The following is a 15,665-nucleotide window of genomic DNA, read 5'->3' on the forward strand; positions in this document are numbered from 1 at the left end:
ATCCAGCTGAATATATTCTTATTCTCACATTATAATATGAGGACAGAAGTTCTAACTTATCCTCATCTTTCTAATATCAAAACTGAATTTCCACCCAGAAAGATGTGAAGCCTTGGAACAGCAGTGTTAGCCAGGGTAACAAGTAAGTGCATGACCAGGGGCTGACAGAGGGAAGTACTGCATAAATCTCTGCGTCATTTACAGCCACACACAGCCACCTGTAACACAGTGAATTACATATTTTCTAGATTTACAAACAGTTGGAGAAGACTTGTTTCTCCTTTTGGCAGTGGTCAGCAGAAAAACAGGAAATTAATCAAGCTGAAATAATAAATCTTGAGAAGAAACACCATGAATTTTTTTGATCTTTCATAAGATTCATTATTTTTTAAAGTGACAGACTTCAACAGAAAAATTGATCTAAAAATCATAGTTTTAACAGATAGGAGAATAACTATGGATTGTTCAGAAAAGGAAAACAGATTTGAGTCTTCTTTTTCTTTATATTATGTCATATCACAGGTGTCTTTCTGATGCATCATGATCCATATCCAAGTTCACTGACTGATGGAACACCAGCCCAGATAAGAAAGTTGGGAGGGCTGCCAAACAAGCATCAGTGCCAAATTACAGTGAACCCTTCATTTTCTTTCCAACTTTGCCACACAAGAGGCTTTATTTCCAACAACTCTGGGACTCCATTTTACAAATATGTTGTTGATAATGCATTTACATTTCACTAGGACTTCCTTCAATGAACTGTAAGAAGTAACATACAATGACACCAACAAGCTCTGAAATCACTCTCCCATGCAAATGCAAAATCCTGTCACCTTTGAACACCATTTCTTATGGTCTGTCCCATCTGCTATTTAAGAGGAGTGAAAAATAAGCAGGTTAAAAAAACAAAAATAAAAGACACTAGCTATTCAAGAGAAACCCTTTCTACAAAAAATTAAAATGGCAGTCAATAGCCAGATTATTTTGATTCAGGATGTAACATGAGATTTTCAGACAGCTGTCTAATTGCATACACAAAAGAACAACAGAACCAGACTATAACCCCAACTAGAGACCACAATAATCACTCGAATTTCAACTTTGCAACAAAATATTCTGCCTGCCCCCACTTCCCCAATCAAAACCAATCTATGGGGGAAGGAAATTAATAAAATTGAATCCTGAGCAGGCACAGTTTTTGTCTTAATAATAAATTTTATGGCAAATTGACAGCACATTTTTTTCCCATTTGTGAAGCATTATTTGAGGTGGGACATAATCACCCTGGGGCACACTGGAGGCCTTTCAGCTGACACTGACTTAATCCCAGGCTGCCAAGTTTTCACCAGCCACCCAGAGGGGTCAGAAACGAACTTGTCTCTCCAAACCAACATATAATTTATGTCCTTAGCCATTCTGGGCTGAGGAAGCAACTTGGATTCAGACTGGTTTCATTTTAAAAGTGGAGGGGAAATTTGAACTCCTGTCAATCACTGTATCAGCTACCAAAAGAAAAGAAATATAGCAGGAGCACTCTGATCCTCTGCTTATCACTAAACTTTCTTTGTTTTTCCTTTACAGAACAGGGTGAAATAACTCCCTCTTATTTCCATATTCCCTTCTCATTACATATAACATCTATAATAGTCCACACATTTTTTCAAATTAATTAAATTTTTAAGAAACCTAATATTGTAACATCAATCCAGTTATTCAAAAGAATTATTTTTATACCAAATCTTATTTTTCCTCATTATTTTAAATGCCTCAGAAATATAATAATTAGCTATACAATAGCCTGCAATCACAACTGGCAAGAAGAATTTTTAAACTGATGTGTTGGATTTCAGATGTTCTAGTAACTCAAAGCCTACCTTTTAACAAACAGTATTAGCCCACAATTTTTTGCTGAGGAACAAGTTAGTTAACAGATAACCTTGAAGTTAAAATTTTATGGACATATAAATGTGCATTAATATCTCAGTTTTCCAACAAATGTGTTGGTTTTTATTTTTAATCTTTCCCAAAATACCAAATACATGATGGAAAGCAATATACTATATTACAGTATAACTGATTCTAACCAATAAACAAGCTTGTGAAGAAAAGCTTCCTTAAAAAAGAATTAAAGTAGCTTTATTCTAATGAATCAAAGTACAGTCTCATCTATGACAATCTGTGACAGAGATTTCTTGTGCCAAATAATTTCACAATTTTGATACAAATATTTAGTATTATGCCCTGAATAAAGGTAAGATCAAGTCAGCCTAATTACTGAGCCAGGGAGAACATTAAGTTTATAAAACATAATCCTTGTATTTGTATGTAGTTCACACCTGCTCTGGCTTGTCATCAAGAACAAAATATTTCACCAATCATGGACTTGATAAATATTTCTCCAAAGCTACGAAAAAGGTGCCGTGAAATAGAGCTGAACTAGTAAAAAGTCTTGGAAATTACATTATTTCCAAGAGATTGCTGGAAGCACTTCACTACAGAACGTAATATAAAAGGAGGAAATTTTAATAAAAAGTTTTGGTAACAGACCAAAGCAAACAAAAAGCATCACATCTTTTAAAATGCTAACCACACACTTATACAGACACAGCAAGAATATTAAACACATGGCATCCCAGGAGAATGAGGGGAAGCAGTCCTCACAGGTCAGATCTGCAGAAGAAATGAACTGGCAGTGAAACCTCAAGATGACGGAATTTGAGCAGCATTCAATATTATAGCTGTAGTAAGAAAAACAAAAACAAAAGGGCATCCAACAATTCTGCATATTTGTATGCATTTGAAAATCAAGTATCTGCAGACATCCTAATTAAGCAACCTTTCCCAGTAAAAACTAATCTCTATTAATTATATTCCTTGAGTAATGTCCTGGTTAAGCAAAGCATGAGATAGATGCTATCTAGTCTGGTTTTGGGATACTCTAGGCAAGGAGTCACTGAAGAAGAAAAGATACTGCCCAGCAGTACCACTACAAAAAAAAAAAAAAAAAAAAAAAAAAAAAATCTCTATTGCCTCTCTCAACCAGGGAGCTCATCTCCATGGAAAACTTTTCTTTTTACACCACTACAATAAAGATATGAAAAATTAAAATAAGCCCAGTAAACCTTTTCCAGCACAAATTCACAGAATCAGTTATGTTGGAAAAGACACCCAAAACCATTGAGTCCTAGTGTTAACCTAACACTACTAAGTGCACCACTAAACCATGTCCCTAATATAATCTAATCTGAGGTGTCTGACCTGAGTAAAAATTCTTTTGCAATGAAAGACTCAAGATGAAAATCCCTTCAGATTTATACATACAAATAAAAAATGTAAGATGGGAAGGTATGTTTGATTTTTATTTATTTAAGAAAGGAAAGTTGTTTCACTTTTGAAAGAAGTACTTTGAAGTCAGGAGCTTCACTGTTTACTTGAAACCATTTATTTCCTCCTACAGTTCCAAAGAAAAACGTTACACAAATACATTAGAGGAAGCAGGTGTAAAATTTCAATGAAAAGCTATTTAAACTTCTGAAAAACACTGTGTCAGCCCAGGAGATCTTTCAAGCATTTCCTTATGTTATCTGCTAGAACATAAAATTTAATATTTATCTTGCTACTTTATTAAAAGAAAGCAACCACAGGGTATTATTTAACAGTACTGGCAAGCAATGCATGTTCTGGCCCTAAGCAAAAAATAAAATGATCACAGTGACAAGAAAACACTAATGTCAGTTCAAACTGTAAATATATGAAGAAAATCTTCAGCATCACCAAAATAATGTAGTAAAATACCTAGGGACATGATAGTTCAAACAAACAAACTAACAACTCAAAATGCCCCTTTAAGCTAGGTTGCATAATTCCATGAGATACTACATCACTTTTTTTCAATGTGCCCTCAGTTTCAATTCAAATATACTTCTTGTTTTATAAATCAGTTATCACTGAAGTTACAGTAACATCTGGACTTGTTTAAGACTAATTAAGTTAAATATAGCTTTAAGAAATGTATTTCAGCAGGAAAAAAAACATTTACAAAATTATATTAATGTGCAATTAGGCAGCTTGCAAGTTTTCTGTATTTTAACATAATTACTTCCAACAATGCACAAAGCAACTCAGGGTGGACAGAAACACGGCAGGACGACATGAATGTAGGTAGATATGGATGCATTTTAAAATATTAAAATATTTAAATACTAAAGAGAATACAACTTTTCCAATGTAGAGAGCAAGAGGCTCTGGTATAGAGGAACTTTATGCTCAGTAAGCTTCACTACATATTTTCAGATCCTACAGAAGCAGCCCCCACTGAATTAGCTTCAGAGGGTTAAATTACTACAAGCAATGGCCCATGCTATCCCTTGTTGCAGGTTAACCCACCCTGAAGCACAAATTCAGAACAAGACCACCTTTCACTCTTCAGCGTGAGGTCAGGCATTTGGGTTAAACTGCCTGTAACAGAGGTTTAAGCTAAATCTTTGGATCTGAATAGGAGCAGGGACACTTATTGCATTACATGAACAGCTGTAGGTTAGTAAATTCCAAGAGAAAGTCATTAATAAATAAAAGGTGGTAACGAGTATTAACATTTTAAATCACTGTGGCTATTTGCTAAATAAACAATGCCTTTCTGCTAGCAGCCAGGTTGCCAAACTAGCTTATACACTAACTCCCAGAAGGCAATCATTTACCAGAACTCACTCTAGAGGTGCTGGATACCAGCAGCACCCAACAGAGTACAGCAGTCCTACAAAAAGCAGCAGCAGGCTTGTAAAGCAAGGATGGATACAGCACCTCATGGCTAAACAGCAGATGTTATGGGGGAGGAGAATGCAAGCACATAGTCAGATTAAGCCCAATTGGAAAAATAAAACCATGCTACTGGAAACAGAAAATAAAGTAGTAGTTAAACGCACTGTGACTCGCCTCATTTTTAGATTTTAGCAAGTAATTTACTTCAAAAGAAGTATCTTCTTGTTAAAAGAAAGGCTAGTTATTGTTATGACTGCCTGACACTTCCCACTTTAACATCCCATTTTCCAACCTGCTTAGAAACTTCTCAAGCAAACTGGGCTGAAAGTTATACACTAGAATCTTCTTTAGAACTCTTAATTCAACCAAATTATTTAAGACAATAACAAAAGAAACACCACAGCTCAAAAAACTGCAACAATCTGATGAAGAAAATTATCCTAGAAGAGAAAATAAATCAAAAACTTGCAGTATTTTCTCTGAAAATGTTCAACACTAGCACACTTTGAAGCTGGAATTTGAATTTCTGCCTGTGTAACTTGGATGTACATTTTATCACACTTTCAGCAATGTGAATATAACCATGCTTGCAAGTTTTTGGGAATAAGAGAAAAAGATACCCAGTCTTCAGTAAAGAGCATGTATTTTGTCTGCTAATATTTCTACTAAACTTGGTCCAGCCTGGAACTGAATAGAATCTTCCTTTCACTTCCAGGTGAACAATATGCCTCGATCAAAGTACCAGAAAACAGAGGTAGGAAGCTGACTTTTCCTTTCCAATATCCAACTACTAAGTGGCACCAATGTAGAAGAAACTTCAACCAAATGTGGAGAAGGTGGGATTTCAACCTAACGGGAGTTGCAATTTTAACGATAGTCAAAGTGGTGGCTGCCAGAAAGGCAGAAACCTGCACTGAAACTGCATGGTTGAATAGCAACTCCATCAGAGCATGCTAAAGAGAATAATATAAGAAAAAAAAAAGGGGGACTGCAGAGCGAGGAAACCAACAGCTGTTGTTTGGGGAAGTAATCTGTGAACTTCAGCACAAGTAATAAGAAACTACATATGAGAGACAGAATGGACTGGCTGATCACAAACACTAGAGGAAAACAAGCCAATAAAGGCAAGGAAGATTCTACAGAGTAGTTGAACAGGAAACAGAGAGGGAAATCTTCTCCAAATCACAGGAGAGAAAAAGTAAAGACATCATGTTAGGTACTGGAAAGGATATTATTTTAGATTAGCTAAGGTATCACAAGCCTAACAAAAATCTTAACTGGCTAAATATGAACAGGATTTGCATAAAACATTATTAATGATGCAGAAAGTAAAAGTTACATTGCCAGTGACAAAAAAAAGGCAGCAAAAGCAGCTTGTACTTTCAAGGCAAGCCTTCCTCTATTGCCCATCCTCTACAGTCCAAAGACAGAGATAAAACACTCTACACAAGCACCTGGATCATACTGTCTTGGGTCAATCCCTGTAAAGCATGACACAGTATTGTATTAAATACTACTAGCTCCAACAGCAGCGGTCTGCCTAGTGAGTAGCTTCCCAACCTCCTGATATTAATTATTATTTTTAATGGATAGAAAACAACACATAAACTACATTAGAAATAATTCTCTTTACTTGATGAAGTTGCATTTGGAAATGATTGCTGAAGTACATTACAACAGTACAACTGCATGGCTTTTATCCCTTCCCCCCAGTACTATCTTAGCCTAGTACACAGTTATCAGGTCACTGGTCAGGATTTTGTTTATTCTTACTCATTGTGCCCCCCATAAAAAGAAATAAATAGACAAATAAATAACTACTGTATAATGCTACATTGAAAGCAGAAATTGATTTTCCCTAAGTCATTGCAGAGCACCAACATATTAGATTCATATTGCTGAAATAGTCAAAACCATACTCATTCCACTGAAGTAGCATGGTTATTATCCCTGTTAACAGATGCAATATTAGAACGTGATTAAGGATTAATTTATTTACCACCTCAGATGCCTGACCTGAGATAGCCTAAATGAAACTAAGTTCTTGGGTATGTTACACAGTAAATATGATCAAAGATACCTGCAGTATCAATAGTGTACACACACCCCTACCCCCACCAAACACAGCCAAGATTCAGATGTCTATTTCAGACAAGATAAAAATCTTTTTTTGCATTATATCTCTTATTCAATGGAAATAACTGCCCTAAAGACTAGGTTTATTTAAGACCAAAGTAGATGGATGCCCCAGTAGTGACTGCAAATGTATTCTGAATAATGCTTCTCTAGGGAAAAAAAAAAAAAACCAAAAAAACACGGCTGTATAATTAAGAACAGTAACTTAATAAAGGTAGGTACAAATGACAATCCAGCTATGGTTGCTTCTTCACCTTTAATTCTGGCCTTTTTTAACATTTGAGACTTTCACCTGAAACCCCTTAAAATTACAATTAATTGCATGCAGTGGCAGAAACACTTTTCATCTATGTGTGCAATCCTTCACATTTCAAAGCCTGGCCAAACCAGTCATGTAATTGCTGCAGAAGGCATACCTTGCTCTTTCTAGTATTTCCAGTGCACTCATTATCATGGTTTCTGAGAAACAGTTAAACTACCAGTATCCTAAAGCTATTTTTCCTGTCTTTACAATAGACAGAAGTCTTGCATTCTATGTACAATGAATTCCTGAGCCATTCTTCACCTACAAAATGCATGAACATTAGGTAAGTTAAAGTTACTCCATGTAGGTACTGACTTCAGTAAAACATACTCAAAGCCATACTCCAGTCAAGTGTTTTTATGACGTGACACTTGTGATAACAAAGTTAAATCTAATAAACCCCCTTTTTTGAAGGAAAATCAGATCACCAAAACAAGACTTCATCACCTAATACTTCAAAATCACCTATATCCAGGTACTAATCTACAGTAACACTGTACAAAGCACCCTATTTCACAGATGAACTTTAAAGGTGAACAGCTCTAACTTCAAAAGGATTGTATTTTACAGAGAGTTTCACTACCCACACTGCATTTTTACAGATAAAAGCATCAATCTACCCAAGGCTTCCCCTGAAGTGTTGCATTTCTGTTCACTGTACTGCCAATTGGAAGCTCCTTCCTTTCAGGATTCTAATTTATTCTCTCACTGAATGATTTTTAGCACGATAAAACTATTCGTCTGCGTGCTTAGAGGTGCATTTTCACCATTTCATAAGAAATACCAACAATATAAAATATTCTTTATTATCAATTCTTTTTTTATTTTTATCCGCCAGAGACAAAAGAAAACTTACAGATAGTTTAAAAGAATCCATCCCACAAATTTTATATTAATTGTGCATATGCAATTTTACATAAAGCGGCTTTAAAAAGCATACAGTGCAAAGATCCCCACAGCTTGTGAAAGATAATTTAGGATGCAACTGTTACTTCCAAATTGTTTGTTACCCTTAAAACAGAAAGGTAATATTGCATGAATTTTGAGACAAGAAAAAGGATATGACTGTATAGCCCTAAAAAAATCCCCAGCAATATTTCACACCTCAGAAACAAAACAGAAAAAAGGAACAATGAAAACAAAACCATGTCACTGTCTTCATGTTTTACTCAATCAACAGTTCTTGGTCTAGATCCAGCCAAGATATTATGCTGATTAGGACAGGGTGTAGGAGGTAGGAAGAAACCGTTTTCACTGCTTACTGTTTTAAATAAAAAGCTGCAGCATTGCTGGGCAGGACTGAACAGGATGCTTCTATTTCTCAACCCATTCCCCAGTAAAAACATCTCCCGCTAAGCTTAAACTTTTCTTTTCTGTTGAATTAATCTGGCACATCATATACCTTATCTACTAACTAAATTAAACACTGAAAACAGGGAAGTTTGTTCTTCCTTTACCAGACATGCAGACAGCATGTAATCCTAATAATCTAAATTCTTGCAAAGCAGGATATTTCTCTTTGTTTATCCTTGTTCTCTTTTCATTAGTTAGTTAATCCATTACCTAATTTATCTTGGAATCATCTTTAATTGTTAATAATGGAAAGATTCAGGACTCCTGTGCTGAGTTTACATGCTCTCTTCTATTCTTGCCCTGGCTGAATTTCTGCCTGGTGTCAGGTCACAGAAGGCGAAGTCGAGTTTTCTTCAGCTGTGTACAACCACCACAAAGTCCAAACAAAGCATACTGGCACATAAAGGGAAGAAAGTGCAATAGCAAATAAGAATAGAAAGATGAAGAAAGAGAGGAGATTAAAAAAAAACCAAACTAGTCACATAAGAACTTTAGGAGGAAAATACTTCTGGTCATTAGGTACTAAAAACTCTCAATCAAAAAGCAGATGGCTTAAAACCATGGTGCTGTGCAATGAAGAGCAGCATGCATAACAGCTTTTTAGGTTTCCCCTCTATGTTGTCCCACAGATAAATCTTACATTGACTGTAAAATCTTACACTTCAGTAAAGCAACAGCCTGGCTTCACAGACTATAAGCAATACCATTCCCTTCACTTAAAAAGGAGCTAGAAGCTTGATACCTCCATCTCTGACCCTGAGTAAAAGGGCTCCTGGTCTCCCAAGATGTTTTTAGCAGTATCATATAAAGGAAAGCTTAACTTCTTTTGAAAAAAACAAAGTCAAACAAAAAGTAAGTATCAGATACAGCTTCACAGGTAAAATGAAAGTGAAAAGGCAGCTGCTTGTCTCAGTAAACTGAAGCAAGGTCTTCAACTCAGGAAAAAAAAAGGTAATTTTAAATGCTTTATTTTGTTTATATTTGATGTAATATATAGCAGAACACAAAATCAGAGCACCTCATAGAGTGGAGAACACTTTGATTAAAGTTATTCTTCCACACAATCTAAAAATAAATAACCTTGAACATGCTCTACCTTCCAGACACATTTCTTTGCATTGATCAGTGTATTACATTGCTTATCATGGAAACATGAAAGGCAGACTCAGAGTAAGACAGTTCCTAATGGCCAACCAGAAGGAAGTGTTTCTTATCAAGCTTCAACTTTGCCAGTAGAATGATGTCACCACAATCACTATTTATTCCCATCCAAATGTTCTTCCACTATCAGAAGTCTGAGGGACACCTGGAAGTTCCCTACATAATGAATTTTGATATGAAGGAGAAAAGCCAAACAGTATGTTGCAACAACCACTCTCTGTCAGCATTGTCACTTACTATATACAGTTCCTGTACAGATATTAATTAATACTCAATAAAACATTTACTGGGAAAGTCCTACTAGATCTTGATACGAGGAAGAGCTGCAACACTGAATAGGGCTTGGCATATGGCCCCAATGTGCAGGTCATAAAAAGCCTAAAGCACTCCTCAACTATCTAATTTACACAAAATAAAAGCCTTCTATTTCCTAAAAAAAGTATAAATGTTTCTTCCTGAGACTGAGCTCTGAATGGCAATACTGCAGAAGATCTGCCAAAACATCCCTCCCCTTGTCCAGTTTCACAGAAATATACAGCAAGTCCTGAGCACCATGTACTTCTAGCAAAGGAAACAGATGAATGACGCATTTAGGCACAGCAACACCAATACTCTTTTCCTCTGGAATGCAACTGTTATGGTGCTAAGAAAGACTCTTGTCTAAGAGCAGTTAACAAGGTTATTTTGTATAAATACTTAAAAATAAAAACAAGGCACAGCAGCACTAGTGCAGTGCTGCCATCAAATCCAGAACACTAGCAGGCAGCACTGCCAAAGCCCCATGCCTCAACCAAAACCCTCAGTCCCACCTGAACCTCCACTGTTCAGAAGATCCCCAAGGTGCAAGACCACTTAGCACTCCCTAAAAAACATTTTTCGAAAATATGCACAAGGTAAATTTGTCTCACCAGAAGTCATACACAATGCACTAAACACTACAGCCGGAACGGTCTGATATATTAAGCATTTTAGGATAAAAATGAAACTTGATTACTTGATGTGGCTCACAGAGTTTGCTTTTATGTGAAAAATCTGATCATTAGCCAAGAAACTTAAAAGTGGTAATTTTATTTATTAAGGATATGCAGTATCAGTGAAACACAATGAGAACAAAACACAATTCTTACTGCATACAATTTCCCCAGAGTTAGTCCTTTTGCTGAAGCAGTTCTTCATCCACTAAATGGAACAACAGAAGGGGACAGCTAGGCGCTCCAATTTAGAGTAAGCTCTAATCTGCCTTATGGGAGCAACTAAAGGACCTATGGAAAAATGTTTGTTTAACAGTAATTTGTCTCAACTATAAATGGAAGCAGAACAGAACTGACATAGTCCCACAATGACAGTTTGTGCTGAACAATAACAGGATACTTGCATTAACAGAGTTGTGCTCTATTTAGGAAGCAAAAACAAGTGACTATACCAAACTCAATTGGTACAAACATTTATTTCTGCAAGGTGCCCTTTAAATGTCTTGCTGAAGACATCATTAGGGGATATGCTGGCCTCTAAAGAGAGGAAGTTTTAATGCCTGAGGAAACACCTGTATATATGAAACTTTAAGCTCATTTCACTAGGTCATTTTGCTAAGTTGCTTTAGGTTAAAATAACTCTGATATCAGCTTTCCAGACTGGTGCAGTATGTCTAGATGCAAAGTGAATCTTTGGAAACTCGCTCTTCAAAAAACACCCAAAAAACCGCAACAACTATTCCCATTTTGTGTTTGGCTACACATCCAACAGGAGGCTACCAGCTGCCCAGCAGGTGACTGACTTCAATCCACAGTTCAAAAGTGGAAAAGTCTACAGTAACCTTTCCATTACAAAAAAAGTAATCTAAAATGAAAGTACTCCTGCTTTTCCTTGTTCGATGGATAAGCCCTGAGGTATGGTTAATTCTTATTTTTTTGAAGTTTGCTACAACACCAATGAAGGTAAAGCAAAACAGACACACAAACCCCTTCTCACTTTCCGTATTGGTGGAAGACCTAAGGGTCGTATCACAAATGACATCTCACAGCTCACCTGTGGGGCTTTTCTTCCTTCTACAAATTCTACTTTGAAGAACTCAAAGACCATTCTAAAGCTGGCATAAGACATGCTCACAACAGGAAGAAAACTTCTTGTAGAGCCCTGTAATATTCTAGTCCCACACAACATTTACAGCTCTTTCTAGATATCCATTGCTTTGGTTTGGATCCTTGAGTCAGTACTTGCATTAAGAGGAAAAAAAAACCAGAAAAAACAAGCAACCCATGCCAGAGAAGGACCAGCAACCAAAACCAAGGCAAAACACAGTTGTTAAGTGCTTGAGAACTGCCAGAAATGTACATGAAACAATCAAGATCACTGAAGAAAAGACTAAGGCACCTTATGACTCAAACGAGTGAAATCTCTTCCACAAAGTCTCTTTCCATCAACTAAAAAATAAACTTACAAAAAGATCTGCAATAATGAGGTGAACAAGTTTGGAAGAAATCTGTCAATACATAAATATCAGCAACAGACTAAACACCTATTTATTATTACAATGCACCAAGAAATAAAATAATTTTTTTAAAGTGCCTGAAGAAATCTGCTGAAGTAATCCCTCAAGTGAATACTTAAGGGGGAATAGTGTATTTCTACGTGAAAGTTTCTTTCTGGGTTAAAATAGAGCACAGCAGTATCTCAAGTGTAATCTATATGCAATACACAAAAATATATGTTTTTCCTTAAAGAATATTTCATTGATGATTTAAAATACAAACTACTTGAAATTAACTAAAATTAAAATAAAACAAGAATAAAACTTCCACTTCAGAGACTCATAAATAAAAGGAAGTCTCCTCTTGTGAAAAATAGGAACATTAAAAAAGTCCCAAACAACTGTTTCAAGAGGCACTGATACTGTTTTAAGAGCCTCTTCCATATTCATCCTACTGGGGGAAAAAATAGTACATTTTAATGTACCATAATGCAACACCAATAAAAACAATCAGTTCTCTAAGACTGAATGTAACTTTTTACCTTCTTGGTGGAAGTCTACCTCCAGGTGCAATTCACATGCTTTTAGCAGTAAGATCCAACACCAGTCCCAGTGTCTTGAAGCTGTATTAGGTACACCAATTCATTCAGCTACACATCTTCCATCAGCTGACACAGAAGGCACAATGGAAACAGAGCTAAGACAAACGCAAGACAAAAATCTGAAATTAATTTCTTTATGGATAAGCCAGTGTTAAAATTAACACTTTTATTAATCATTCAGAGAGCTTTCACCGACCCTCAGAAAGAACTGGACTGACTCACACCTCAGCTACAAACAGAAATCACACTAAGAGTAGAACCCAAAACATGTATCCATCAGTTCATTTAATTCAGGTATTAAAATTTATTCTGCTAGGCCAGTACATGATGTTTAGGTACAATTCAGAAAACAAATCACAAAGCTAATATGGATGTCTGTCCATGGGCCAGAGTAAACTGACCCCAAAACGAAGAGCACCAGCTTGGCTAAAGGCCATCAGAGGACAGTGGTCTAGAGCACTATAGTTGTACTTCAGAGCTCAAAGATCTTTCTTAGTGCTTCCAAACCAGGATTCATAAGACCTATGAAAAGATTTAGGCATCCTACACTGTCATCCTGGAAGGAAGGGGGGTTGTGTTTGTGTTGGATCTTTGTAAGGAATAATTCAGTAAGAATAAGCATGGATCAAACAGGCCCAGTAAACAGGGGAGAAAACCCTATCTACTGTACTAGTTAGGAAGAATCACCTACTCACCAAACAAATTCAGTCTGGAGTTTTTCTCATAGTAGCTCCCCTATTTCTCATAGGGGAACAGTAGCTAAATGTTGTTAATTAAGAATATGGGGGGAAAAAAACCCATATAACATATATTTTCCATGACAAAAGACTCTACCTAACTACCTAAAGAATTCAAGGGCTTGTGTTCTTTCACAGGTTGATAATACTTACATAAACCAAGTTTTCCTAATGCATTTATTAATGTTAACTGGGAATCTCATAGCTAAGGGAGTTTTAATGATTCATTTACTAATGGAGAGACCAGAATTTGTACACACTACGAAGGTAAACAAATACATCTGTCAAGCATCTTCTTCCCTCCTGAGCCTTAGCTAGTACAATTAATCAAAATCTGATGACTGCTCTGCATAAGGAATGTGTCATTTGTCTGACAGATTCAAGTTGAAGGGGAGTGAAGAAAAACACACTTAAACATTTCAACTCCTTCTTTTAGAAATTCTGATCTTACGTCCACAAAATCAAAAATAGCTGATAACAGCTTGAATTCAGCAATTTTATAAATGCTGAATTGTATAAAATGCAGTTGAAACTGGCATACTTCAAGAAATATGCACAGAGAAGAATTATACATATGTAAGCCTTTTACTGAGCTCGTTTTTAAGATTAGCATTATTATCATTGTGCAAAAGCGAACCTTTTATTTTCTGGACAAACAGGCTGAGTTCACATGCAATTAAAAATAAAAAAGTGCTTTCTCAGCTTTCTGAAAGCTTGAAGTACAAGCATTTAAATGTTTACAGTTAAGTAAGTACCAGATTTTGTAAACTGTTAAGTAATGTTACACAGCCATCCTTTCTAATTATTCAAGTGAATTCTGTTAGCTGGGCAATTCAGCATTTTACTTCAGTCTGATGTGGATATTAAACCAGAAAGTTTCTTTTCCAACGAATTTAATAAGAAACACTTAATCAGACAGTGAAATATGGTTCTTTGACTAACAAAAAGGTTAGTTAGTAAAAAAACACTGAGGGGAAAAATTAATTTCAAAATTAATTTATATTTAGTTTTGTCTCCAGAATTAAACCCTGCAAGATGTGTTTCCCCGAACCGTGCTTAATAAAATGATGCTATCCTTGATGAGAGTTGAGATAAAGCTCTAATCAGTACCAATGCCAACTACAGTATTTTAACAGAAACAAGATTTGTTGTGCACCTCATGGAAAAACACAGACATATATCCAATAAGCAACCACAAGGGCATGAAGGCTTCAAATTTTGATTTCTCTGCTCAGCACTAACAGCATTCTACTACTGTCTCTTTGGTATATCCCCACAACTCCATTCCACCACTGCCCCTCCAGCAAAGCCCCATTTCTTTCTGTCAAGAGGCAGTACTGGAGCAGAACGAGAAAGGCAGAAGGACGCCTTCCCTTTGCCAGCCATCACCTCTTCAGCTCACTTACATGCACGCTGGCTTTCACACAGTTTGTTACCAATTCCTCCCTGTCTTTCGAACGTGCGCCTGCAGTAGCTGCTGTGTGTGCCTAGCAAACTGCTAGGTGGAAAACTCCCAGCTTTGCAGAAGGACCTGTGCAAGGAAAACACTGGGCAGGACGCGGGCTATTCCCACTGCTTGTCCCCCACTGCCTTCTCAGCCGAGATGCACTATCCCTGCAAACTCCTCCGACCCACCGGATCCGGGGTGGGCAGCACACCACAGAGAGATCAACTAGAAGCTCTCCGGGGGGAGGTGCGAACGCTGCCCCCGGCGAGTTGGAGGCCGGGGAGCTGCTCGCGTTCCTCTCCCCGTGCCAGGTCTCCCGGTGCCCCGCAAGTTCAAGTGCCGGAGTTCCCAGGCCCCCGGCCCGATGCCGCTGCCAGGCGGAGGGAGCGCGGCGCCGGCCGAGGGGCCCCGCGGCCCACCCAGGCTGTCGGAGGGCGGCAGCTCCTCCCCGCACACCGCGTCGGGGCCGAGCGGGACCCACCCGGGGCTCCCCGAGCCCCGGGGGCCGGCCGTGCCCCCCTCCTCCGCCACGGGCCGCTCGCTCCGCCCGGGGGGAGACAATGGGCACGATGACTTCACCCTCCAGCAATGCGAGCAGCAGCGGGGGACGCCGCCGACTTCGCCGCGGCCCCCAGGACGCTCTCGGGCCCTCTCCCCCCCGGGCTCGGGCTCCCGCCCAGAGGCGGCTCCGGCTCGGAGG

General features: G+C 37.7%; 1 protein-coding gene across 3 annotated transcripts in view; it reads right to left on the reverse strand.

Moving 5' to 3' along the window:
- Positions 1 to 15,665, reverse strand: part of RNF19A (ring finger protein 19A, RBR E3 ubiquitin protein ligase) — a 56,536-nt gene that overhangs the window by 40,578 nt on the left and 293 nt on the right. For 2 of the 3 annotated variants that reach the window (XM_059864709.1, XM_059864725.1), the window contains exon 2: positions 12,722 to 12,876. The gene's annotated coding sequence lies outside the window, so the exon portion shown is untranslated. Of the gene's footprint in view, positions 1 to 12,721; positions 12,877 to 14,924; positions 15,050 to 15,665 lie in introns of all 3 variants that reach the window. The other variant, XM_059864717.1, reaches the window with a different exon arrangement.

This window comes from Haemorhous mexicanus, chromosome 1, assembly GCF_027477595.1.
Source record: "Haemorhous mexicanus isolate bHaeMex1 chromosome 1, bHaeMex1.pri, whole genome shotgun sequence".
Classification (NCBI taxonomy): domain Eukaryota; kingdom Metazoa; phylum Chordata; class Aves; order Passeriformes; family Fringillidae; genus Haemorhous; species Haemorhous mexicanus.